The sequence below is a fragment of the Macaca nemestrina genome, chromosome 3 (genome assembly GCF_043159975.1).
Source record: "Macaca nemestrina isolate mMacNem1 chromosome 3, mMacNem.hap1, whole genome shotgun sequence".
Taxonomy (NCBI): Eukaryota; Metazoa; Chordata; class Mammalia; order Primates; family Cercopithecidae; genus Macaca; species Macaca nemestrina.
Window position 1 is genome coordinate 38438004 of NC_092127.1, and position 25727 is coordinate 38463730.

Here is a 25727-nt window from a genome sequence, read left to right on the forward strand (position 1 = left end):
ACGGCATCATGTGTATAGTAAAAATGAGCAGAGTTAGAAAGGCCATAGAAAAAATGGGGAAGATTATACTTCCAAAAATCAAGGCTGGGATTATTATAATTATTACAATTAAAAGTGAACTGCTGGGCACAGTGGCTCACGCCTGTAATCCCAGAACTTTGGGAGGCCAAGGCAGGTGGATCACCTGAGGTCAGGAGTTTGAGACCAGCCTGGCCAACATAGTGAAACCCCGCCTCTACTAAAAATACAAAAATTAGCCAGGCATGGTGACCCGGTCCTATAGTCCCAGCTACTTGGGAGGCTGAGGCAGGAGAATTGCTTGAATTCAGGAGGTGGAGGTTGCAGTGAGCCAAGATCATGCCATTGCAGTCCAGCCTGGATGACAGAGCAAGACTTCATCTCAAAAAAAAAAAAAAAGAAAAAGAAAAGAAATTAACTAGATTAACTAGGCCAGCCTGACTCTGTGACTCATGCCTGTAATCTCAACACTTTGGGAGGCTGAGGCAGGCGGATCACTTGAAGCCATGAATTCGAGACCAGCCTCGCCAAAATGGCAAAACCCTGTCTCTACTAAGAAAACAAAAATTAGCTGGGGATGGTGGCACATGCCTGTAACCCCAGCTACTTGGGGGCCGAGGCAGGAGAATCGCTTGAACCCAGGAGGTAGAGGTTGCAGTGAGCTGAGATCAGCACCACGACACTCCTGGGCAATAGAGCAAGACTGTATCAAAATAATAATAATAATAATAATTAACTTAACTTGAAGCTTTCTAGAGGCCAAGTTAAAAAAAAAAAGTGTGCCATACACCTTATGTCATCGGATAATAAGAACAATACTCTTTAGTCAGGGGAAGAATTTTTCATCTTTGTAAAAAGCACATTGGTTAACATAATATACAGTTCTATAGGGGACTGAGAAACATTCCTCATTTTTTATATTGTCTCTCAGTGAATGCGAACACTATCATTTTGAATCATGATTAAGGCATTTCTGTGAAGAGTTAAACTAATTTAATTGAAGTATTTATATTTCTTGTTATGTAACTTGAAACAAAAGTGGAACCTAATAGAAGATGCTTCTTTCCTCTTTCAAATACAACTACCTCCAGCTGTGCTTTGGCAAGGCCCATGTTCTCTCAATGGCCTTTGGCCTTTCTCGACATTTTACATAAACTTTGGAATCTGACTTGTATTTCTGCACCTGTGGGAAGGATAGTTCCAGAGCCAAATGAAAGTATCAAAGATCTCAAGATGACAAGTCTCATATCCCCCTGTTTAGAAGAGAATGGATAAGGCCTCAGGGCAGAAAACAAAAATAATGTTAGCCATAATGCCCAGAAGTTTATATGATATTAAAGCATACAATTTATATAGAGACAATTACAAACTCGAGAGAGGGAAAAACAGTTTGAAATCTTTATTATAATTCAAGGTATCCTTTTGGTTTACAAAGTGACTGAATCTTCTAAGCATAAACTATTGTCTAAAAAAATGTTAATTCTAAATAGTTTAACATATGTGATCAGTTACAGAAGCCTGATGGTGTTTTACATTTGCCTGACATTTTCTTTTTTTTTTTTTTTTCTTTGAGATGGAGTCTCTCTCTGTCGCCCAGGCTGGAGTGCAGTGGCCGGATCTCAGCTCACTGCAAGCTCCGCCTCCCGGGTTTACGCCATTCTCCTGCCTCAGCCTCCCGAGTAGCTGGGACTACAGGCGCCCGCCACCTCGCCCGGCTAGTTTTTGTATTTTTTAGTAGAGACGGGGTTTCACCGTGTTAGCCAGGATGGTCTCGATCTCCTGACCTCGTGATCCACCCGTCTCGGCCTCCCAAAGTGCTGGGATTACAGGCTTGAGCCACCGCGCCCGGCCTGCCTGACATTTTCATTCACACAGAGGGTAAAGCATGTTTTCATTCCCTTTATAGATGAGGAAACTGAGGCCCTTGGAGGTTAAATGGCTTAACTAATTATACTGTGCAGTAACAAAGATGGGCGTTACTTCTGTTTTCTTGTCTGTAATCATATTCAAACCCAGATCTTCTGAGTCATCATCTGGTTATCTTGCTACAGCAGCCTCCGAAGTCCAGGAAACCTCATTCGTTCATCCAGCAATCATTTATTCAATACCCATGCCAGGGACTGTTTTCTAGAATAGAGGTATGACAACATAGAAAAAACCCCTGTCCTCGTAGAGGTTGTATTGTAGTTGTAAGTCAGATCATGACAAGTGCTTTGGTTTTTGTTTGTTTTTGAGATGGAGTCTCGCTCTGTCACCCAGGCCAGAGTGCAGTGGCGCGATATCAGCTCACTGTAAGCTCCGCCTCCCGGATTCATGCCATTCTCCTGCCTCAGCCTCCCGAGTAGCTGGGACTATAGGTGCCCGCCACCACGCCCGGTTAATTTATTTGTATTTTTAGTAGAGATGGGGTTTCACTGTTTTAGCCAGGGTGGTCTTGGTCTCCTGACCTCATGATCCGCCCACCTCAGCCTCCCAAAGTGCTGAGATCACAGGCGTGAGCGACTGCACCCAGTCAACAAGTGCTTTGTTTAATAACAGGCTTAGTTACATAGGGATGCTGGAGTAGGGCATAACTTTTAAATAGGGTGGTCAGACAAGGCATCACTGAGGTGATTTCTGAGCAGAGACATGAGAGGTAAGAGAGGAAATGAGCCAGGTGGATAACTGAGGGGAGAGGGGTTGAAGCATGGAGAAGAGCAGTACAAAGTCCCTGAGGCACGGGTGTGCTTGGGACGTTTAGGAAACATTTTGACCAGAGCAAAGGAGTGAGTGAGGGGCTCCAGTGGTGAGAAATAGGTCAGCCAGGGAATGGAGACCAAATGATGTAGGCTTTTGCAGACTATTGTGAGGACTTTGGTTTTTGTTCTTAGTAGTATGGGAAGATAGTTGATCTGACTTAAATTTTAAATGAATCAAACTGGCAAGTAGATTGATAATGGTCAGGGATAAAAGCAGGGAAACCAGGCAGAAAACTATTGCAGTAATCTGGGCAGGAGGTAGTGGTGGATTTGGAGACCAGAGATATAGAGAAGTGGTAAGAAGTGGCAGATTCCAGTTGCATTGTGAAGGTAGAACACACAGGACTTGCTGATAGATTGGATGTGATTGTGAGAAGAAGACAGGAGTCAAGGATGACTCCAAGGTTTTTGGCCTGAGCCATTGGAAGAGTGGCAGTACTGTTTACTGAAATGGAGCACACTGTAGGAGGAGAAGGTTTCCGGAGGGTAAAGTGTTCATTGGTAGCATAAGTTTAAGATACTTGATCGATATCCAGCTGGAGATGTCCAGTAGGCAGTTGAATATATAAATCTGGAATTTGGAGACTTGGCCCAAACTAGGGCTAGATAAGAGTGTCATCAGCATGTCATAGTATTTAAAGCCATGAGATGAGATAAGGTCCCCTAGGGAGTGAGTATAAATAAAGCGCACTGTGAATGCTAAGGATTGAGCCCACCTAAGTTTCATGAGATGAGTAAGAACCAATAAGAGACTGAGAGGATAGCAGTGAGGTAGGCTGAGAACTGAGATTAGCATCCTGGAAGCCGAATAGAGAGAGTGTTTCGAGGAGGAAAGTGATAGGCTGCCAAATGCTGCAAATGGCTGAGAACTGACCATTGGATTTAGCATCATGGAACAGGCACAAGAGAGGATAAAAGGGGAGTGCTTTGAGATAGAAAAAGTAGTTTTGCTATAAAGGGAACAGAAAAACAGCTGGCAGAAGAGGCTGGGTGGCACTGTCTTTGTTCTTTTTGTTTTGTTTTAAGATGAGAGAAATTACATTTGTGTGCAAATTGAATGATCCAGCAAAGAGGAGGAAATTGATGACACAGGAAAGAAAGCAAATAGTGCTGCAGAGGTGTCCTTGAGCAGGGGACAGATCCCAACTCGCCAACTGGAAGGTGAGAATGCTTAGATTGGAACACAGGTGGATTTTCCTAAACAGGAGCAAAGGCAATGGGCACAGATGCGACTTGGCAGCAGGTGTGGTGGTGGAATTCCTCTGCTTATTGTTTCCTCAGTGAAGCATAGAAATTATCCATTGAGAACGAGGATGGGTATGGAGGTATTGAGGACTTATGGAGAAGTGTGCTAGTCATGTAGCAGTGTGGGAGATGAATGAACTAAGAAAATAATAGCGTGACTGCTGGGCAGCTGAAAGGATCCACTTGAATTTCAAGTGAAATTGGCATAGTTGTGTGTTCACCAGTGCTGCTCAGCAACATGGGTAGAGACATGGAGAGAGCAGAGGGTTGTCTGCAAGCAGGGTGAGGTTTTCAGAGGTAGGTATGATGAAGGGGGGACAGGGGAGTGATTACAATGAGAAATCGTGAACTTAAGCTGGAAAGGAGGAAAGTAAGGAATGAAGGGGGTGTAGAGAGTAAAGCGAGATAAAGTTAGTAGATGATAAATCCTGATGGAGTAGAAAAGTATTGGAACTGGCCTTCTTGCTGTAAGGAGTTCAAGAAAGAACAAATGGGCCAGGTGCAATGGCTCACACCTGTAATCCCAGCACTTTGGGAGGGCAAGGCTGGTAGATTGCTTGAGATCAGGAGTTCGAGACCAGTGTGACCAACATGGTGAAACCCCTGCCTCTACTAAAAATACAAAAATTAGCTGGGCATGGTGGTATGCACCTGTAATCCCAGCTATTCGGGAGGCTGAGGCAGGAGAATCGCTGTAACCCTGGAAGAAGAGGTTGCAGTAAGCCAAGATCACACCATTGTACTTCAGCCTGGATGACAGAGTAAGACTCCTTCTCAGAGAGAGAGAGAGAGAGAGAGAGAGAGGAGAGAGGAGGGGAGGGGAGGGGAGGGGAGGAGAGGAGAGAAGAGAAAAGAGAAGAGAAAAGAAGAGAAAGGAGAGGAAGGAGAGGAAAGGAAAGGAAGGGTTGGCAAGGTGGGATGCTTAAAATTGAGATTCTGGAAAGGGTGCAGCTATTGGTGATAACAAGGTCAGGAAGACAATGGAAGTAGTGCCTAAGGTCTGGTGAAAGATCATTTAATTCTAAAGGCAGGTTATGATGAAAAGGCAGTGAATGGAGGAGGGATAGGCGAGGGCTTCTCAGGAGTGTTCTGGGGTCTGTGCCCTCCCTCCCGCCAGAGCCCCTGAAACTTGAGACTGGAATGGATCCATCGGCGAACAGTCTTTGTTGACTGATCCTCAACCAACAATGTATCCAGCTAAACTGTGCTCCTTTTTGGGCCACAGGTTTCCATTTGATTCATGAAACCGTGCTGGGAGACCTTGTGTTAGGAATTGTGTACTGACAACCAAAGCAGAATGCTCTTTCTCTCCAGCAGACTGATGGAAAGAAATCTGAGAATTAATAACTGTTATTAAAATATTAATAGATCTGACTCCCTCTTCTTCTGGTGCCTGCTGGGCATAATATTTGGTTGGGTTTTTTCTTTACAATTACTAAAAAAATTTCAACAGCAGAGAAATGTATAAGGTAAAATATACTTACTTACCATCTCCACTTCTAGCACTCATGGGTTGTTTGTGAGCATCATTCCAGATCGATCTCTCTCTCTCTCTCTCTCACTTTCTTTTTCTTCTCTTGCTGCCTAGATCCATATATATTTGTGTGGGGTCCATATACACATGTCTGTGTATACACACACATATATATAAGTAAAATATGTATTTTCATCACAGGAAAACATGTGAATATTCTATATATCATTCTACATGCAACTTAACTTTTTTCAAAGTCCTTCCATGCTAGTATGTACCGACCTGATTACTGTTCTTTAAAATAGTTGCATAACATTCCACATACGGAAGTAACCTAACATTAAAATCATGCCTGTGTTGATGGACACTTATTTTTCTTTATTTTTTGCTATTATAAATTATGCTGCAGTATATATATTCTTTACCCCTCTTTTTGAGTACTTGTGCAATTGCTTTGACAAGAATTGCTTTGACGTGGAAGTATTAAAGAAAAGACAATGTGCATTTAAAAATCTGACCTCTATTGCCACATTATCCTCCAAACAGCTGGCATCTGTTCACATTGATGGAGAACATCCCTTTTCCCATGTGCTCATTCACACTGATTATCTCTTCCCCCAACCCCTACATTTTGGCCAATTTGATGGGACCATCAGGAGAAAATATTTTCACCAGAGCATACGGCACCAATTTGGGAAGAATAACTGAAATTCAGGAATTAGAAAATAGGAATATATTTTATTCTTTTTTATATAGAGGATTGAATATTAATATTTCTCCAAAATTTAATTTAAGACTTGACTTGAGTAGATCTGGCCTTAACTAATTTCTTAAAGAGGAAAGTGATCAGGGGAAGAGATGGAGAGTAATGAAAGTCATCAAAGCATTAAAAAAGGTCAGATCTGATTTCTGTTCCTTTGTTCCTGAAAATTTTGTTTCTAAATCTTTTTTTTTTTTTTTTTGCAGGAAGTTTACAAAAATTGCAAATTTTGTGCTAAACCCTTATGAGGTATTGATTTCAGATTTCATATGAGTTTAATTCTAAGTTTATAGTGATTAAGTTGGAAAGAAGTTTTATGTCAATATTCAGATTTTTGGGATCCTTAAACTTTAACCTATTTTGGAAAGAAGGACCTGTAATAGTATATGTTTAATATATAATAGTACAGATTTAGAGTTAATAGCATTTTTCATTTGCTCGTGCTTATTCTATACAGAATCTTTTATTTATGATCTCCATCCAATTAAAATTCACATTTCTTATTGGTCACTTGATAACTTTCTAATGCTTCTTTCACAGAAACATTTGAAAACAAGTCTTAAGTATGAAATTAGAAGAGCCAATTATAATTCTTTTATTTAACTAAGAAAATATTTTTAAATATTGTGACTTTTATAGATGTAATCAATATATACCTAACATGAAGTGTATGGACAGACTCTGAATACCTGTGAGAGTATATGTGTGTTTTGAATACCTTTATTGTGAATTTATACTTGTCAGCACAATAATTACATACCCTTGAGTGTTTGATAGTTGGGCATTCATGTAAGTACACATCTGTTTAAATCTCAAAACAATCTTGCAATATGCACTTAAATGTTTTTGAGGCTCACTTTATGTCTTTGAGTAGAAGATGATAGAAAAGTAACAGATGGCCAACAAGGATATTGAGTTGACAAGAGAAGAACTTAACTTAGTTACTTTAGTTCCTGAATTTAAAAAAATTTAATCAGTGTAAATTCACTTTAAAGAAATCTTGGGAGTATGTTTCCATTGAAGTGTGCTGTTTGTATTTTGTTTTGTTTTGTTTTGTTTTTACAAGGGGATGCCAGGCAGGGAGGAGGGAAAGAAAGAGGCAAGAGGAAGAATAGGGACACCTATCTAGTGGTTGGTGGACCTGAAATTTGAACCCATGTCAATGGCTTCAAAGTCCATGTTCCTTCCACCTCTCCAAGAGTTTGCTTTCTGTTGACCTTTATCAGTGGAAGAATTTCTCAATGCTGAGAGCAATTTTTTCCAATACTTTTAGATCTAAAAATGCTACTGATTGGATTATTCATGTTTGAACATGTAAAAATATTTTCTTGTTAAATTAAGTTTAATCTGATACTTAAAGTTCCCTGTTTTATGGAGAGAACTTTGAAGCAAGAATCAGAAATCAAATGACCCTAATGCTTCCTAATTAGAGAAATCTCTGTTCAGTGCAAACTAAAAATATATTGGCTGGTGTTCTAATCAGCTGTGCTTAATTCTAAGCCCTAAATTCTGAACACTATGGGTAAAACACTTTGTTCATTTCAGAAATAGCTAGACTTTTCCTAAACTCTCATTAGGAAAAATAGAAGAAATTAAGAAAATAAAGCCGGGCACGGTGGCTTACACTTGTAATCCCAGCTTCTCAGGAGGTTGAGGCAGGAGGGTTGCTTGGGGCCAGGAATTCAAGACTAATCTGGGCAACATAGCAAGACCCCATCTCTAAAAACACAAAAAAGAAAAAGTAAAACATTTTTAAAAATATCTTATACTTTGAAAATATGGTCAACATGAAGTAAAGAAAAATGGCAATTTCATCTGTAGGCAGGGTGGTTGTTGTGATCATATTTTGGTATTTACTTCCTGTTACTTGCTGCCAATGGAGCTGTAAGGAATATGTGTTTATGGAAGTCTCAGCACTGATCATAGGAAAATGAAAACAGTCATATACTGTTTGTTTTTTCCCTAAGTACCAGGTAGCTTTAATGAGCTATAAGAAAATTGTACTATTTGCGCAGAGTACCACATTCAATTCTTAAAGTTAAATATTTTTTATGTAGTATAGTCACATTATATACAATACATCCAAGATTTGCCTCCACTATCTTATTTAATCCACATAAAATAAACACGTCTGTTTATATACATTAAAGTTATAGAGCTGAACTATTAAAATGGAGGAGCTGGTGATGGCAGCGGGGAATTGACTGCAATTAGGTACAAGCGATCTTTCTAGGGTGATGGGAATGTTCTAAAATGATCTCATGATGATTGCACAACTCTGTAAATTTACTAAAAATTATCCAATTCTATACTTCAAGCAGGTAAATTTTATGGAATATAAACTATATCTCAATAAATCTGTTTAATTTTTTAAATAAATAGAAAATATGACTGTATCTGACTCCAGAACTCTTAGAAAATCTGAAAGAACAGTTATTGTTGATGTAACAAAGAAGTTGTCATAGAGCTACCCTCTTTTCCCTGTCCTTCAGAGTTTGCAAAGAAATTCTACCAAACTTTTACGAAATAGATTATTCTAATGCTATTTTAAACTGTCCTAGAACATAGAAAATGAAGGAAGGCCTCCTGTTCGTTCCTTTTTATGAAGGCGAAATAACATTGATATTGAAACATGCAAAATACGTTTCTCCTAAAAGAAGACCAGAGACCAATTTTGTGTGTGAATATTGAAACAAAAATCTGTGAGAGAAAAATTATAAACATTTTATCATTTTATAGAATTCAGGATCACATTTGAAAAATAATACACAAAAGAAAAGTAAGAAAAGTAATACACAAAGCAGCAACATGGTGTCATGCTAAAGAGTTTCAGCTCTGGAGCTGGACTGCTGGTTTGGAATCCCAGCACCATCACTTCCTAGCTCCATGACCTTGGGCAAGTTTAAACATGGATCAGTCCTACATAAATCTTGCGCTGTTCAGTATTAACTGAAGGTCCTATAGGGGCCGAAAAGGAATTATTTGTATCAGCAATGTCATTACTTCTTTACTTATGATAAGCAGAATAAATAAAACAATGAACCCATCCATTATAGGGCATAAGATATTCAGTGTTCATTTTTCCCTTCTTTCTTTTCTCATCAATAAAATGGGAACTCTAAGTAAGAGAATGTACTTCATAGGGCTCTTGAGAAGGCCAAGTGAGTAAAGCAGTTAGGAAAGTGCCTGACACTTAATGTCAAATATGATAATAACTGTATAGTATATTTAGGTTTACCTTTTCAGATTCAAATTTTATGTGATGTTAGGGTATTTGCCTTTTGTAACTTTAGCTATTTAATCTGATGGAGAATTTTTCCTGAAAACGTAAATTGAAAAATAACGTACCAAAACAAATGCCACTGGGGAAAACTTTATATTTCAGCCTTACTTTTTTTTTTTGTATGTCTTCAATGGGGTTATAAAGTCATATGTCTTTCCAATCTTACTTATTTTTCCCACTCCAGTTAACTTCATCCCAATCTTTAAACTCTTTGGGAAGTGAGAATGGGTCAAGTCCCAGTGAAAGATTCATAAACCCGGGCCGGGTGCGGTGGCTCATGCCTGTAAATCTCAGCAGTTTGGGAGGCCGAGGCAGGCGGTCACTTGAGTTCAGGAGTTCGAGACAGCCTGGCCAACATGGTGAAACCTTGTCTCTACTGAAAATACAAAATTAGCTGGGCATGTTGGCGCACGCCTGTAATCCCAGCTACTCGGGAGGCTGGGGCAGGAGAATCACTTGAACCTGGGAGGCGGAGGTTGCAGTGAGCCAGGATCGTGCTACTGCACTCCAGCCTGGTGACAGAGTGAGACTCCATCTCAAAAAGAAGAAAGAAAAAAAAAAAAAAACTTGTAAGACCACACTGGACCAATGCAAAGCCATCCAATAAATTTGAGTTTAGATGACTTTTCAGCTACAGTAAACCAGGAATGTTTATGGTCTTTTACAGGGAACAGGTGTAAGGAATATCGAGAAGCTCTGGGCACAGTTGCTATTAAAGTCTGGAAAGTAGAAAGAACCCATCTCTATCCGGGCTTCACGCTGCTAAGGGAGGAGTACCTTTTCCTTAATCAAGCATTGATGTGTAAATCTTGCCAAACAGTGTCTCCTCACTTTTTCCCCTAAAAAAAAAAAAATTAACAGGGAACTGAGTCAGGGAACTGAGTAGTTAGTTATACTACTTAATTAAGACTTGAACAAAATATTAATATATTAGTGATTTTTAAAGGCTTTAACTAAGAAAGGTCAGTAGTGATAAAACTCCTAAGCAACTTAATTATTATTATTATTGCTATTATTATTATTATTATTGAGACCAAGTTTTGCTTTGTTGCCCAGGCTGGAGTGTAGTGGTGTGATCTCAGCTCACTGCAGCCTCCACCTCCCAGGTTCAAATGATTCTCCTGTCTCAGTCTCCCGAATAGCTGGGACTACAGGTGTGTGCCACCACGCCCGGCTAATTTTTTTTTGTATTAGTAGAGACGAGATTTCACTGTGTTAGCCAGGATGGTCTCTTATCTCCTGACCTCGCGATCCGCCCACCTCGGCCTCCCAAACTGCTGGGATTATAGGCCTGAGCCACTGCACTCAATTATTTTTATATATATTTGAATTCTCTACAATGGAGAAATATTTTTACCTGTCATTTTTGCTATGGCTATGTTTTAGAGACAGCTACACCCAGTGACACTTGGTTAACATTTCAATTCAATATTGGAAACATGTTTTATGTACAGATGAACTGTTTTAAATAGTTGGCACGATTAAAGGACTACCACACTTCCGAGGTACATTGGCACCTCAGGCGGTCTCAGAATGTACATTTCACTTGACTGTTCTGTGTGGTCTCTCACTATAACATGGTTTGGTCGGGCCCCATAAAAATAGACCTGGATTTACATTTAAATCTCAGTTTGAATAATCTTTATTGTTTGTTTTTATTTACAAGATAATTCTGAGAAAAAGTCATTCTTTTGTGATCCTCAGATGTAAGAAGAAACAACTTAGAAGCAAGTATTAGAATCTTCCTTTGCTGACTTTGTTGCAGATTCTCTTTTCCTTGGGTTAAATTGAACGTTAAGCTTTCCTTCTATGCCCTATCAACGTTGGAACAATTTCTCTAAAATCTAAAGGCTTGTTCTCCAGACTCATGTACTAAGATATCTTTGAACCAAAACAAAACAAAACAAAAAACCCTTAAGCAGGGTTGGGGTTTTTTGGTGTATTTTTGTTGTTGTTGTTGTTATTGTTGTTTGAGATGTAGGAAGATTCTGTGGTATTACAGTAAGATGTCTGTGTCTTGTTTACTATAGACCCTTAAGGGTCAAATAAACTTTTATTCCCTAGTTATTAAATTCAGAGGCTAATAGCCAGCTGTTTTATCAAGTCACAGAAATAACTCAGCCTCCCTTCCAATCAACACCTGATAATGCTTTGAACAAATGTATGTAAGGCTTTGGAAATTCCACAGTGAGTCTTCAAGATCCACGGAATTTTTTACTCTTTGAAGAAGGTATGATATTTGGAGATGTCCTCCTTGTTCAGTTCTTGGTATAGCAAGAGTTTGAAAATCTCTGTTTATGTTTTGTCTCCTTTTTAGCTGCAATTCTCAAACTGCAGTATTCAGTCTTCTCTGAGCTTATATCAAAGAATAGCAGTTTTCCTCAATACTCAAGAAAAATAAGTAGTTTTTTTGGAATGTCCAGCTTTTATCCCAACAATTGTAATGCTTTGACTTAGGAAATAGCACTGGAGACGTATGATACAGATCTAGTGTCTCATGGTCTGTTTCAGTTTTCAAAATAATAACACTAATAATTAGTCATTTGTGTTATGAAGGACCTTCATACCCATTATCTTGCTTAATCTCTGGTCCATATAGGACTTAATTTCTGCCACTTGGCAACATAATATAAATACTTAAAACAGTTAAGAGTTTCCATATTGTCAGTGGCATCCTGACATGTAAGAGACAGGGATCACTTACATTCACTCTCATTTTGTTTTGAGGGCCCATGTCAACAACTTATACAATTTCACTCCCACGTCTTAACGGTATTTACAGAGGGAAATAGAAAGCAAGTGACATTTCTTTTTCTACTTTATCATATAAAAGCTTAAATTTTCATTTGTTGTTTATTATACTTTTTATTGCTCATAACAGAGTACTCTCAACTTAGATATTAAATGATTTTTCTTACAAATATTTGGACACAGATTACTTAGGAAGTATACAGATTCTTTATCCGCTCCAAGCTGATTAGCATCATAAAGATTGAGGACAGATAGCCAGGAATAGGTCTTTCTTTCTTATTGTGCTATTTGTTTCTAGGGAAATGGAAGACAAGTTTGGGAATGTTCTCTTCCCTGTAAATCTTTTTGCAATTTTTCTAATAGAATTACCTGATAGAATTATCAGTGCACCTGTCCCCTGGAGTTGTTATTGGGAAATTTCTTCTGCATATTCTCTTTTCCCTCTTGATTCATACAGCTTGGTTGTACTATCAATGCCGAATCTGTGTTCAGCTTCCTATGTATATCTGGGAGATTTTCTTACAGGTTTTTATTGAAAGATCATTTATCTTTTTTATTTCCCATGTATCATATTTAGAGGCTTAGAATCTTATATCCCTCATTAAATATAACCCCCTTTATTATCAAAGCTCTCATAACCAGACGCTTTATGTCTTAGAATATTATCATTAATTTCCTAATCAACTGTCACCCAAGGGTATAAAGAATTATATAAAATCATATAAAAGCTATGCTTCTAAATATACTTTCTCCTTTTCATTCCATTTCAGTTTTTCCTTTTTATAAGCAAAACTCCTACTTATTAATAAAAATGTGATGTTTTTACTTTCTTTCACTATCTGTTTTTAAAGATATGTCAGGAATGTGCTGCCTGAAAAGGCATTTGGATCATGGGATTGCAGTCAGGCTGAGTGGGGTTCCAGTCCCAGATCTGCCCTTTGCTGGTTTTGTGACTCTGGGCATGTTATTTATCCCCTATTTTGTGACTCTGGGCATGTTATTTAGAATGTGGAAACTTCAGTTTCCACATTCTAAAATAGGACTAATTGTAGGACAGTGAGGATTAGAGTTGATGCACATGGCCCACAGAATGGAAGTCAATAAACACAGGCCTAATTATTAGCATTACTTTTCAGGTTGGCATAGATCTTGTTGGCCAAGCCAATGTATGAAATTTGTAAGTCATTTTCATAAAGAACCAGAAATCCACTTCTAGAATGTTGTTAATTGAAAATACAAACTTTTTTTTTGTTTTGAGACAGGGTCTCACTCTGTTGCCCAGGCTGGAGTGCAGTGGTACGCTCCACTGGAGACTTGACCTTCCAAGCTCAAGCAGTTCTCCTGGCTCAGCCTCTTGAGTTGCTGAGACTGCAGGCATGCACCACCATGCCTGCCAAATTTTTTATTTTTTGTAGAGACAGGTTCTCACTTGTTGTCCAGGCTGGTCTCAAACTCCTGGGCTCAAGCAGTCCTCACACCACAGCCTCCCAAAATGCTAGGATTACAGGCATGAGCCACCAACACTGGTCGAAATGTGAACTTTAAATTTTTAATATCATACCAAATTGTATCCATTGAAAATATATTTAAGAGTTCTAATTCATATAGTTGTATACTTCTATAAGTATTAAAATGAACAGTTCAACCATTCACTCATTTAATCAGGCTTATTCTTTTTTTGGTAACAGCTTTATTAGATATAATTCATATACCATAGAATTCATCCATTTAAAGTGTACAATTTAGCTGGGCGCAGTGGCTTACACCTGTAATCCTAACACTTTGGGAGGCCAAGCTGGGCAGATCACTTGAGCCCAGGAGTTCAAGACCAGCCTGGGCAACATAGTCCCTGTCTTAAATAAATTAAATAAATAAATAATAAATAAATAAATAAATAAAGTGGTTTTTAGTGTATTCACAGAGTTGTGCAGTCATCACCATAATCAATTTTAGAACATTTTCATAATCCATGAAGAAACCTGAATGTTTGAGCCTTCACTCCTTATGCCCTTCAACTCTAGACAACCACTAATTTATAATACTTTCTGTCTTTATAAATAGACCTATTTATTCTACACATTTCATATAAATGGAATTATATAACATGTGGTCTCTTGTGACTAGCTTGCTTACTTATTTATTTATTTACTTATTTATTTATAGAGATAGGGTCTCGCTTTGTAACCCAGGCTGGAGTGCAGTGGCACAATCATAGCTCACTGCGGCCCTGAATTCCTGGGCTCAAGGAATCCTCCCGCCTCAACCTCCCGAGTAGCTGGGACTACAGGCATGTGCCACCACAGCTGGCTAGTTTTTTAATTTTTCTTTTTTGTAGAGATCGGGTCTCGCCACCTTACCCAGGCTGGTCTCAAATTCCTGGGCTAAGGCAATCCTCCCACCTCAGCCTCCCAAAGTGTTGGGATTACACCTGGCTGGTTTCTTTTACTTAATGTTTTCAAGGGTTATCCATGTGTGGCATGGACCAGTACTTTATTCCTTTTTCTTGCTAAATGACCTTCCATTGTATGGCTATACCACATTTTATCCATCACCAGTTGATGGATTTTGGAGTTGTTTCACTTTTTGGCTATTATAAATAATGCTATTATGAACATTTGTGTACAGGATTTTGTGTAGACATGTTTGTATTTCTGTTTGATATAAATCTGAGTAGAATGTATGAGTCATATAATAATTCCATGTTTAACCTTTTGACAATTGCTGGACTGTTTTCCAAAGCAACTGTACCATTTTACATTCCTACCAGGAGTGTATGAGGGTTCTGATTTATCTACATCTTTGCCAACACTTGTTATTAATATTATCTGCCTTTTTCATTATACCCATCCTAGTGGGTGTGAAGTGGCATCTTACTGTGTATTCTTAGTAACTTCTTAAAATTAAATATATACAAATTATATTGCTCATGCTTTGGTGACAACTGGTCAACGGTGAGAATGACTGAGAAATGAAGCCTCATCTGCAGAATCTTCTGCTTATGAAACACGTAGTGAAGAAAACCTCCCTTGACTTTTTTTTTTTTTTTTTTTTAAGAGACATATTCTTCCTTTGTCACTCAGGCTGGAGTGCAGTAGTGCAATCATAGCTCACTGCAGCCTTGAATTCCTGGGCTTAAGGGATCCTCCTGCCTCAGCCTCCCAGGTAGCTGAGACTACAGGTTTATGCCACCATACCTGGCTAATATTTTAATTTTAATTTTTTTGTAAAGACCAGATCTCGCCATCTTACCCAAGCTGGTCTCAAACTCCTGGATTCAAATGATCCTCCCACCTCAGCCTCCTGAGTAGCTGGGACGAGAGGCCCATACCATTGTGCCCAGCTAATAAAAAAAAAAAAATTTTTTTGTAGCAATAGGGTCTCCCTATGTTGCCCAAGCTAGTCTTAAACTCCTAGCCTCAAGCAATCCTCCTGCCTCAGCTTCCCAAAGCACTGGGATCACAGGTGTGAACCATGGCACCTGGCCCAAGAGTTTTTTTCATAACAGAATTTTAGAGCATGTTCTAAAGATAAATCTCCTGGTCATTTATCCACTAAAGTCTCAGGGTAGCTTATTTCCTATTTATAACTTTTCAGCTGCCATACCTTTGAACATGTTACCCCCTCTATTAGCTCTATTATCTAATCTTATGCTGAACTAGCATTTCAGGAGAAGTGTAAAAGAATGAATGATATGGAACTCCTGAATCTGTTTTTCTTGGCTCTTAATTTTTATGTCTTCTATCTCTGTGTTTTTGACTTGTGTTCTTTAAAATTCTGTCAACGTATTTTTTAGATTACATTTATCTATATCTAGTCCACAGAAGGGAATCCTTCGTGTAGCTTCCTATGCTTCCTTGTCATGATTGCATTGCTTCCCACCCCTCCCAAAATAGTACATTTTTCATTACATGAATATTATGTTTTTAGTAATTCTGCAATTCTGAAGTAGCACTTCAAAATGAGTTCTTTCCAAATAAAAAATTTTTGAAGCCTTGTGGTAAGCACAGTATTTCTTCTCTATGAATTAATAACATCCACCCCTAAAAGAAACAAAAACAAACAACACAGAGGCTTTTTAGCTCAGTTGATCTCCAGCTTGCAGAGGTGTGGAGAGGACTCATACCAGTATCTTCAACAGCAGACACTTATGTTGTACCTATTTTGTGTAAGGTGCTCTGCCATCCATTTCAAGGGATATAAAGGCTCTGACTTAAAGAACCTTATCTTAGTAGAAGCAATAAGCCATAAGGAGGATTATAATGTGAGTCAAAATGTGGTAAGTGCCCATAGGTGCTAAGCACTGAATATATAGATGCCAAGGTGGAGGGCATTATTTCTGCCTGTGGAAGATCAAATAAGGCTTCAAAGTAAAGGTGACAGATGTCTCCAGGTGTCTCTTCTCACTCAAGAATTCTGTGAATCTTTAGAACTGTGAAAAATCAGAATTGAACACTTACTTTAGAAGCATTCTACACAGTGAATAATAGAATGAAACAATTGGACATTCTCCTTGTTTGTATTTCTGTATCATTTTGAAAGTGTTGTATGGATGGAAGTTAATGAAGTGGAGAGGAATGACAGGAGTGGGCTTGAATTTGCAACAGATGTTGTATTGCACAGAGAATATATTCCCTATCCTCAGGTAGTTTGTCAAGGCCTGGCTGTGGCTTTACCTCTTCTTGATTAAAAGAAAAAGATTATTTTTTTATCCCTCTAGATTAGAGACCAAGACTGCCCCACTGTGGATAAAAATCTTAGTTTGAAGACACAGATCAGAAGAATCCTCATCCAAGTAGAAAAGGTTGCCAGAGCTGAGTGTTCTTATACCAGAGGGAGGTGCCTGGTCTTTGGAGCCCGTGAAGGAGTCTCTTGGTTACAGCAGTTTCTGATATTTGTTCATTTTGCAAGGTCAGCTACACAAAGGTATAACTTTATGTTATGAGCTCTGTGGCACAAACAAAACTAATAGAAGAAAAGACAGTAAAAAGTGGGACTTTTGCCCTTTAAAGAAAATAAAATCTTTATTTTTACCCTTAACAGCTGAAAACCAATGTACAGAGATGGTATTCATCCTTTGGCACCTGAAATAATACTTTTAATTTTTGTTTTCTGTATTATTGTCTAAGGATTCCATACTACCATGAAATATCAGAGATTCTGGTAATTTCATAAATAGATAAAAAATTTACATTTAATCTATCCAGTTCCTTGCTTTATGCCACTCATTCATCCTATTCAGAAAATTCATTTGGGGACTCTTCTCTTAAGTCTTAAAAAATGACAGTGAGGACTAAAACCCACATGAGGAACTAGGAATGAGGGAAGACATTAGGGAGAATGGAAGGGATGGTGATCTCTGGTCGGCACAGTTTATCTGTCTGCCTTTTAGCTCTCTTTCTCCCTCTTCTGCTTACTTTTAGGGCTTATTTATTACTTCTGCCGGAGGCTACAGTGGGAAAATGAGAATCAGATTTATTAATTTTCGTAATAGCCCCTGGTTCAGAAGGGCTGGGAAGGGAAAGAAGAGAAGGAAAAATAGGCTGAATCATTGAATAAGGGAAGGTTTAAAAATTACTTTTAGTACATTGCTGTCCTCCTGACCAGTAATAAGAAAGAAAAATCCTACAGATTAAGAAATCCCTGTTAGACAAAGGAAAATTACCCTTTTAGGTAATTCTCCCCACAATATTATGAACTTGCTAAATATTCTGTATTCCTGATACTATCATCATAATAGCAGATGTTTATTGAGCACTTATTCATAGCAAATATACTACCCTTTATATAACTTTATTCATTTAATCCTCATTCAGTTTGATGAGATGGGTATTACTATTATTCCCCCTTTTACAGATGTGGACCCTGAAGCTTAGAGACGTCAGTTTGTTGCGGTCCTTCAGGTAATAAATAAGTAGTGAAGCAAGAACTCAAAACAAGGCCTGTCTGATGTAGAGTTCCTGCTTTTAACATCTACGTAGATTGTCATACTGAAATATTTATTGATTTTCCACTGCAGGCACACCCCAGTAGTAGATACCTGGAGATGGTAAGCAATTGGTGCTGACCTTCTTTGTGAAACCTGTAATTCTGAGATGTACAAATTAACCTAAGCAATGCAAAATCAAAGATATGTAAGTGATAGAATTAAAGAAAATGTATAATTAATATAATCTTAAAAGATCTTAAAAGGTTTGTGACCTGATTGCCTGATTGGATTGGAGGGGAGACTGATTTATCTTTGCTTCCCACTCCCTTTGGCACTTGGAGCCTGTACCTGACCCTATAGCAGTTGGAGTTCAATTCATTTGAGAAGTGGTAGCTATGGGTCAGGCCTGGTGCTGGACATGGAGATGACTAAGACTAAGCTCTGTATAAGGGACTTTGGTTTCCTGGGAGAGCGGATGGTGATAATGAGATAATATTGTCTATGCTTAGGTACCAGATACTAAGTCTGATCCAAACTGATTTTGTAAGAAATTTTTTTTTTTTTTTTTTTTTTTTGAGACAGTGTCTTGCTCTTTCACCCAGGCTGGAGTGCAATGGCATGATCTCAGCTCACTGCAACCTCCGCCTCCCAGGTTCAAGCAATTCTCATGCCTCAGCCTCCCAGGTAGCTGGGATTACAGACATGCACCACCACATTCAGCTAATTTTTGTATTTTTAGTAGAGACGGGGTTTCACCATGTTGGCCACGCTAGGTCTTGAACTCCTGGCCTCATGTGATTCACCTCCCAACCTCCCAAAGTGCTGGGATTACAGGTGCGAGCCACCGCACCCAGCCTGTAAGAAATGTTTTATCCTCAGATTAGTTAGGGGAATGTGTTAAACAAAGTTAAATAAATTTTTTTAATTGCAGGATTTTGAGAGGTTATTGTAATGTGAGAAACACTGAAAGCAATCTGTTATTAGGTCACTTTTTCAGATTGCCTTTCTTATAGCATATCTTTTTCCAGGTTAAATTTATGATCCTTATTAAAAACCCACAGAAAACCAAATACCACATGTTCTCACTTAAAAGTGACAGCTAATCATTGAGTACACTTGGACACAAAGAAGGAACAATGGACACTAGGGCCTACTTGAGGGTGGAGGGTGGGAGGAAGGGGAGGATTGAAAAACGACCTGTTGGGTGCTGTGCTCATTACCTGGGTGACAAAATAATCTGTACACCAAATCCCTTTGACGCATGTAACAAACCTGCGCATGTACCCCTGAACCTAAAATAAAAGTTGGCCGGGGGTGGTGACTCATGCCTGTAATCTCAGCAGTTTGGGAGGCTGAGGTAGGAGGATCACTTGAGCCCAGGAGTTCGAGACCAGCCTGGGCAACAAAGTAAGATTCCATGTCTACAGGAAAAAAAGTTTTTTTAATTACCCGGGTATGGTGGCACACACCTGTAGTCCCAGCTACTGGGGAGGCTGAGGTGGGATCTCCGGAGCCCAGGAGGTCGAGGCTGCAGTGAGCCAAGATTGCACCACTGCACTCCAGCCTGAGTGACAGAGTGAGCCCCTGTCTCAAAAAAAAAAAAAAAACTTGGAAAGAAAACAAAAACCAAAAAACAGAAAAACCCTTAGGAATGGCCCAATATTTTGAATTTGATAGAGAACTAAAAGGTCCTTTTATCCCTCCTTAAATCACAAATTTTGCTTACTGAAAAATATTTTGTAACAAAAAGAGGTATGAAAGTAACAAAAAGAGGTAAGAAAGTAAGGCAAGGGAATCATTAAGGAGCTTGAGGAGGGAGCAGCAGGAAGGGTTGATGACCCCCTGTCTCTAAGCCAGCTTCCCTTGCTGCTCCCCTCCCTGCCTTCCCAGGACCCAGGTGACACTGATTAAATGTTCATTTTCCTAAAGTCTCTACCAAATTCACCCTGGGGTAAAAAGGGGCAATACAGATGGTGGCTTTGATTTTTCATCTCTGAAACAACTAACATAAGAACCCCAAATCATTAAAAGCCTGATTCAATAGTCAGTTGAATTCAACAATCAAAATGATTCATTTGAACCATTTCGAAGAAGAACTATTAAAAAGAATTAGCAGCCTGTCACCAAATAGCTGGTTTCTCTTCCAGTTCAAATGTGCCGTAGTGTTTTCCTGTTCGTTTTTTGTTTTGGCGAGGACTATGTTCAGCAGAAGAATAGACCAAATGTGAATTGTTTTAGGAGAAAGTTGACACTAAAATCACTATTGTATTTCTAAAAAGTCAAAAATGTATGGTAATTCTTAAGAAGGCACATCATTTGCAGCAATATTGGATATATCCATGAACCAACTATAGCATAAAGGATGCAGGGCAGAAAAGGAAATGGGAGGGCATTGGATAGTACCATTATGAACAAACATTTACAGAGTACTGACTGTGAGAGTCTAACACAGAGACCCTGCCTACATCAGACACTGCTTAGATAAAGGGGACAGACACATGCCCAAAACCTTAAACAGCAGTGCACACTATCATGCTTAGTGTGAAGTGAGTGCTATAGACGGACAGTCTGAGAGTTCAGATAGGGTGTGGTTAGGCAGAATGATGCTATCCCCCGCCCCACAAAGATGTCCACATCGTAATCCCTGGAACCTGCAAATGTGTCACATTTCATGGCAAAGGAGTATTAAGGTTGTGAATCAACTTGACATAGGGAGATTATTCTGGATTATCCTGGTGTACTCAGTGTCATCATAAGAGTCCTTTAAAGTAGAAGAGGGAGGTAGATGAGGAAACCAGAGTCATAAAGAGATTTTTTTTTTTTTTTTGAGACGGAGTCTCACTCTGTCGCCCAGGCTGGAGTGCAGTGGCCGGATCTCAGCTCACTGCAAGCTCCGCCTCCCGGGTTCACACCATTCTCCTGCCTCAGCCTCCCTAGTAGCTGGGACTACATTAGCTAGGACTACAGGCGCCCGCCACCTCGCCCGGCTAGTTTTTTTCTGTTTTTTTTTTTTTGTTTTTTTTTGTATTTTTTAGTAGAGACGGGGTTTCACCGTGTTAGCCAGGATGGTCTTGATCTCCTGACCTCGTGATCCACCCGTCTCGACCTCCCAAAGTGCTGGAATTACAGGCTTGAGCCACTGCGCCCAGCCGAGTCATAAAGAGATTTTTAAATGCTACACTATTGGAGGAAAGGACAACAAGCCAAGGAATGCAAGTGACCTCAGGAAACTGTGAAAGGCAAGGAAATGGATTCTCTCCCAGAGCATCCAAAGGGATTATAGCCTAGCAAACACCTTAATGCAGTGATCCCCAACCTTTTTGGCACCAGGGGCTGGTCTCATGGAAGACAATTTTTCCATGGACCAGGTGCAGAGGGCTGGTTTCAGGATCATTCCAGCATATTACATTTATTGTGTACTTTATATTATTATCACATTGTAATATATAATGAAATAATTATACAACTCACCATAATGTAGAATCAGTGAGAGCCCTGAGCTGGTGGTCCCATCTGGGGGTGATGGGAGACAGTGACAGATCATCAGACATTAGATTCTCTTAAGGAGCATAAACCCTAGATCCCTCCCATGTGCAGTTCACAATAGGGTTCACTCTCCTGTGAGAATCTAATGTGGATGCTTATCTGACAGTAGGCGGAGCTCCAGCAGTAATTCTTGCTTGCTTCCTGCCCTGCGGCCCAGTTCCTAACGGGCCATGGACTGGTACTAGTCCATGGCAGAGGGGTTGAGGACCCCCACATTAATGGGTCTAGTGATACTCATTTTGACTTCTGGCCTCTAGAACTTTAAGATAATACATTTTTGTTATCTTAAGCTGCTAAATTTGTGGTAATTTGGTACAGCAGCAATAAGAAATGAATACAAGGATGCTGAAGAGAGAGAGGAATCAGGGACAGCTTCATGGAGAAGGTGGTTCTTGAGCCATGCATTAAAGATACTAAGAGTGGTAGTCACAGAATGAGAGTCCTAGAATTGATAGTCTAGATATTGAGCTAAACCTGTCATACCCTTTAATTCATTTATCCTCATAAAAGCTCCATAAGGATAGTATTTTCCCATTTTGTAGATGAGAAAACTGAGGCTTAAGGAGGTTAAGTAACTTGTACAGTCACTATGATGCAGTATCATTTGCTACAACTAGTTAATAGCTGGCCTTTTAACAACATGATGGCAGCTGACGTTTGTGGTATGCTTAAGTGTACAGACAGGGTGCTAAGAATGTCACTGGCATTATCTCATTTAATCCTCTCAAGATCTAAGTGATTTATACTTTTTCTGAGGCCTAGATTTATTTGACCAGCAATATGATTGGGTTGAAGGGGAAGAAACTGGGGCCAGAAAATCCAGTCAGGACCTAAGAGTCCAGACAGTGCTGATGAGAACCTAAAATGAGGGTAAAAACAGTAGGGATGGGAAGGAGAAAACATTCCAGAGATAGTCTGCTTCTTTGTTGAAACATAAATTCTTTTTTTTTTTTTTTTTTTTAAGACAGAGTCTTGCTCCATCCCCTAGGCTGGAGTGCAGTGGCGTGACTTCAGCTCACTGCAACCTCCACCTCTGGGGTTCAAGCGATTCTCCTGCCTCAGCCACCTAAGCAGCTGGGATTACAGATGTGCACCACCATGTCCAGCAAATTTTTGTAGTTTTAGTAGAGACAGGGTTTCGCCATGTTGGCCAGGCTGGTCTTGAACTTCTGACCTCAAGTGATCCGCCCACCTCAGCCTCCCAAAGTGCTGGGATTACAGGCATGTGCCACCACACCCAGCCAAGACATAAATTCTTGTTTGAAAAAACTTCCTTTCCATCTCCAATCAATTCTTCCCTTCCTGGGTGATTAGGTTACTGCATTTTAATGAATTGTAATGAATTTAGGCATCTTAATTAATGAATGGTGTCAGCACTGATAGTGCTGTAGACCAGACTTTCCCATTTATCCATAGAAGTGTGGGCAGCAGCAGCCATGTAAACTTCTCTGTCACATGTCTTATTTCTCCCCTGCCGTGGTAACTGACAGAGACCCTCTTTAATTTCTTAGCTTTTTTAACCAAGAGAGGAGGAACTTTCTGACTTAAGTTCAACAATGTGTTAGTTCAGCAACAACAAATACATATTTATTGAAAAGCTCTCATTTAAAGAATAGGCCATCACTGTGGGAATCTCAAATATAAATAAAAATCTGTTTGGAGACACACCTAAACAAGGCTGTCAAATAGAAAGCAGAGGTGGATTCATATTAGTTGGTGTCAGTAACTTTGTAGAATGAGCACTGCCTTCTTTTCAAGTGTGTGTGTGTGTGTATATATATATATATATATGCTTGAAGTATATACTTGAAATATATATTTATATATATATATTTGCAGTTTTCTCTCTCTAAATATAAGAACCATTTAAAGTGTTTAGAAAAGTATTTGAAATTTTGATATCTGATAAGTAAAATCCCATCCATGTTCTATTTGTTTGGAATCAATTATGCAATCTTCTAAAGAATCACCAGAGTAAGATGTATGAACACTGGGTATCTTTTGTCTTATAATGGATGAATTCATTGTTTTATTTATTCTGCTTGTCATAAGTAAAGATGTAATGACATTGCTGCTGCAAATAATTCCTTTTCAGCCCCAAGGAGCCTTTAGTTAATTCTGAATGGCACAAAGGGTTTATGTAGGGTTCATCCATATTTTAAAAATGATATCTACTATATATACTCCCAAGCTGGAACTTAACAGTAATGCTTGGGAGTATGCTGCAGAATCACTTCATTGGTAATGCTCCTGCTAAAGATATTTTGATATGCCAAGATGAGATATAAGAGATTCACTTTGGTCGGGCGCGGTGGCTCACACCTTTAATCCCAGCACTTTGGGAGGCCGAGATCATGAGATCAGGAGTTCAAGACCAGCCTGGCCAGTATGGTGAAACCCCGTCTCTACTAAAAATACAAAAATTAGCTGGGTGTGGTGGCATGCACTTGTAGTCCCAGGTGAGGCAGAAGAATCGCTTGAACCTGGAAGGCAGAGGTTGCAGTGAGCCGATTGCACTCCAGCCTGGGCGACAGTGTGAGACTCTGTCTCAATTAAAGAAAAAAAAAAAAAAAAGATAGACTCACTTTAAACCACTTCTTACTCCATTGTGAGTATATCTGTGTATATTCATTCATATAGACTGAGCCTCCCCCCTAATTTCAAAGAATGATTTCAGGTCTTTCATTTCCAACTTAAGTTAGTAAAGTAAGTCCCTACCCAATGGGGTTTGATTTTTCTCTCCAGTTAAGTGATCAAAGCTAAATCATCAAAGCCTGAATGTCTTACAACAGATTCTAATAAGCTCCGAGTTGGCTATTCTTCTTAGTTTTAATCAAAGCAAAGATGGCATTTGCATTTTTGTCATTTCCATTTCAAAGTGTTGTTAGAGTCAGAATCACCCTGAATGGTTCCACATCAGTAGGATCTGCATAGCCGTACCCAAAAGCTGTCCCTGCCAGAACAGGGGCCCATTTCTGCATAAGTGGTATAACACCTAAATACATAAACATTGGAATCATGTGTCTAGATTACATGGAACCAAGTTGACATGAAAAGAAAACATGGATAATCTGGAGTTCTTACACAGAGTCCTTAACCCATGATAACATCCTACCACTTTCCTAACTGTTCTTCAGTCCCCTTGACAAACCATGGGTTCCCCCACTGCATCCCTCACATCTTCCTCACAGCATTTATACATATACAACCAACAGTCTTTGTGCCAGCTCTGCCTTGTTTTTTGTTTTTTTGGGTTTTTTTTGAGACAGAGTCTCACTCCGTCACCCAGGCTGGAATGCATTGGCGTGATTTTGGCTCGCTGCAAACTTTGTCTCCCGGGCTCAAGTGATCCTCCCACCTCAGCCCCCTGAGTAGCTGAGATTACAGGCGTGCATCACCACGCCCAGCTAATTTTTTTGTATTTTTGGTAGAAATGGGGTTTTGCCGTGTTGGCCAGGCTGGTCCCAAACTCCTGACCTCAGGTGATCCACCCACCTCAGCCTCCCAAAGTGCTGGGATTACAGGTGTGAACCATGGCGCCCAGCCTCTGCCTTATTTTCTGGCTTTGTTCTACTTACAGAGTACTCTTCTATTCCTCAGTTAGCGTTGTTAACCATGAGGCATGGATGAGAGGGACAAGGAATACAAGAGGGGTGTGTGTGTGTGTGTGTGTATGTGTGTGTCTGTCATACATATCTACAAAACCATTACATGGTTACCCAGCCATGGCTACCCTCACACTGAGAATGTCCTGCTGGTCTTTGAGTGACCTAAACCATCATGCTCTGCTGGGCGGGCCCCTGGAATAAGTATATCATCCATAGCAAATGTGTAGCATTTGGCAAATTTTAGAGTTAAGGCATTTTATTTTTAATAACTCTTTTTTTCATAGAAATGGTGAGACTTTGGGCCAGAAAGTTATTCATATGATTTCTAAATATGCGGAAGTTCAGAAAAGCTTTAGAAATATTCTTCCCCAATTATTT

The 25727-nt window shown here is 39.4% G+C and overlaps 1 protein-coding gene across 11 annotated transcripts in view; it reads left to right on the forward strand.

Annotated features, from left to right (window-relative positions):
• The window catches only part of LOC105463471 (SH3 domain containing 19), a 197048-nt gene that overhangs the window by 66384 nt on the left and 104937 nt on the right, over positions 1-25727 (forward strand). For 4 of the 11 annotated variants that reach the window (XM_011710567.3, XM_011710569.3, XM_071092934.1 and 1 more), the window contains exons 2-3: positions 16987-17177; positions 18123-18169. The exons of 5 other annotated variants lie outside the window; for them this stretch is intronic. The gene's annotated coding sequence lies outside the window, so the exon portion shown is untranslated. Of the gene's footprint in view, positions 1-16986; positions 17193-18122; positions 18170-25727 lie in introns of all 11 variants that reach the window. 2 more of the 11 variants (XM_071092929.1, XM_011710570.3) reach the window with 1 other exon arrangement.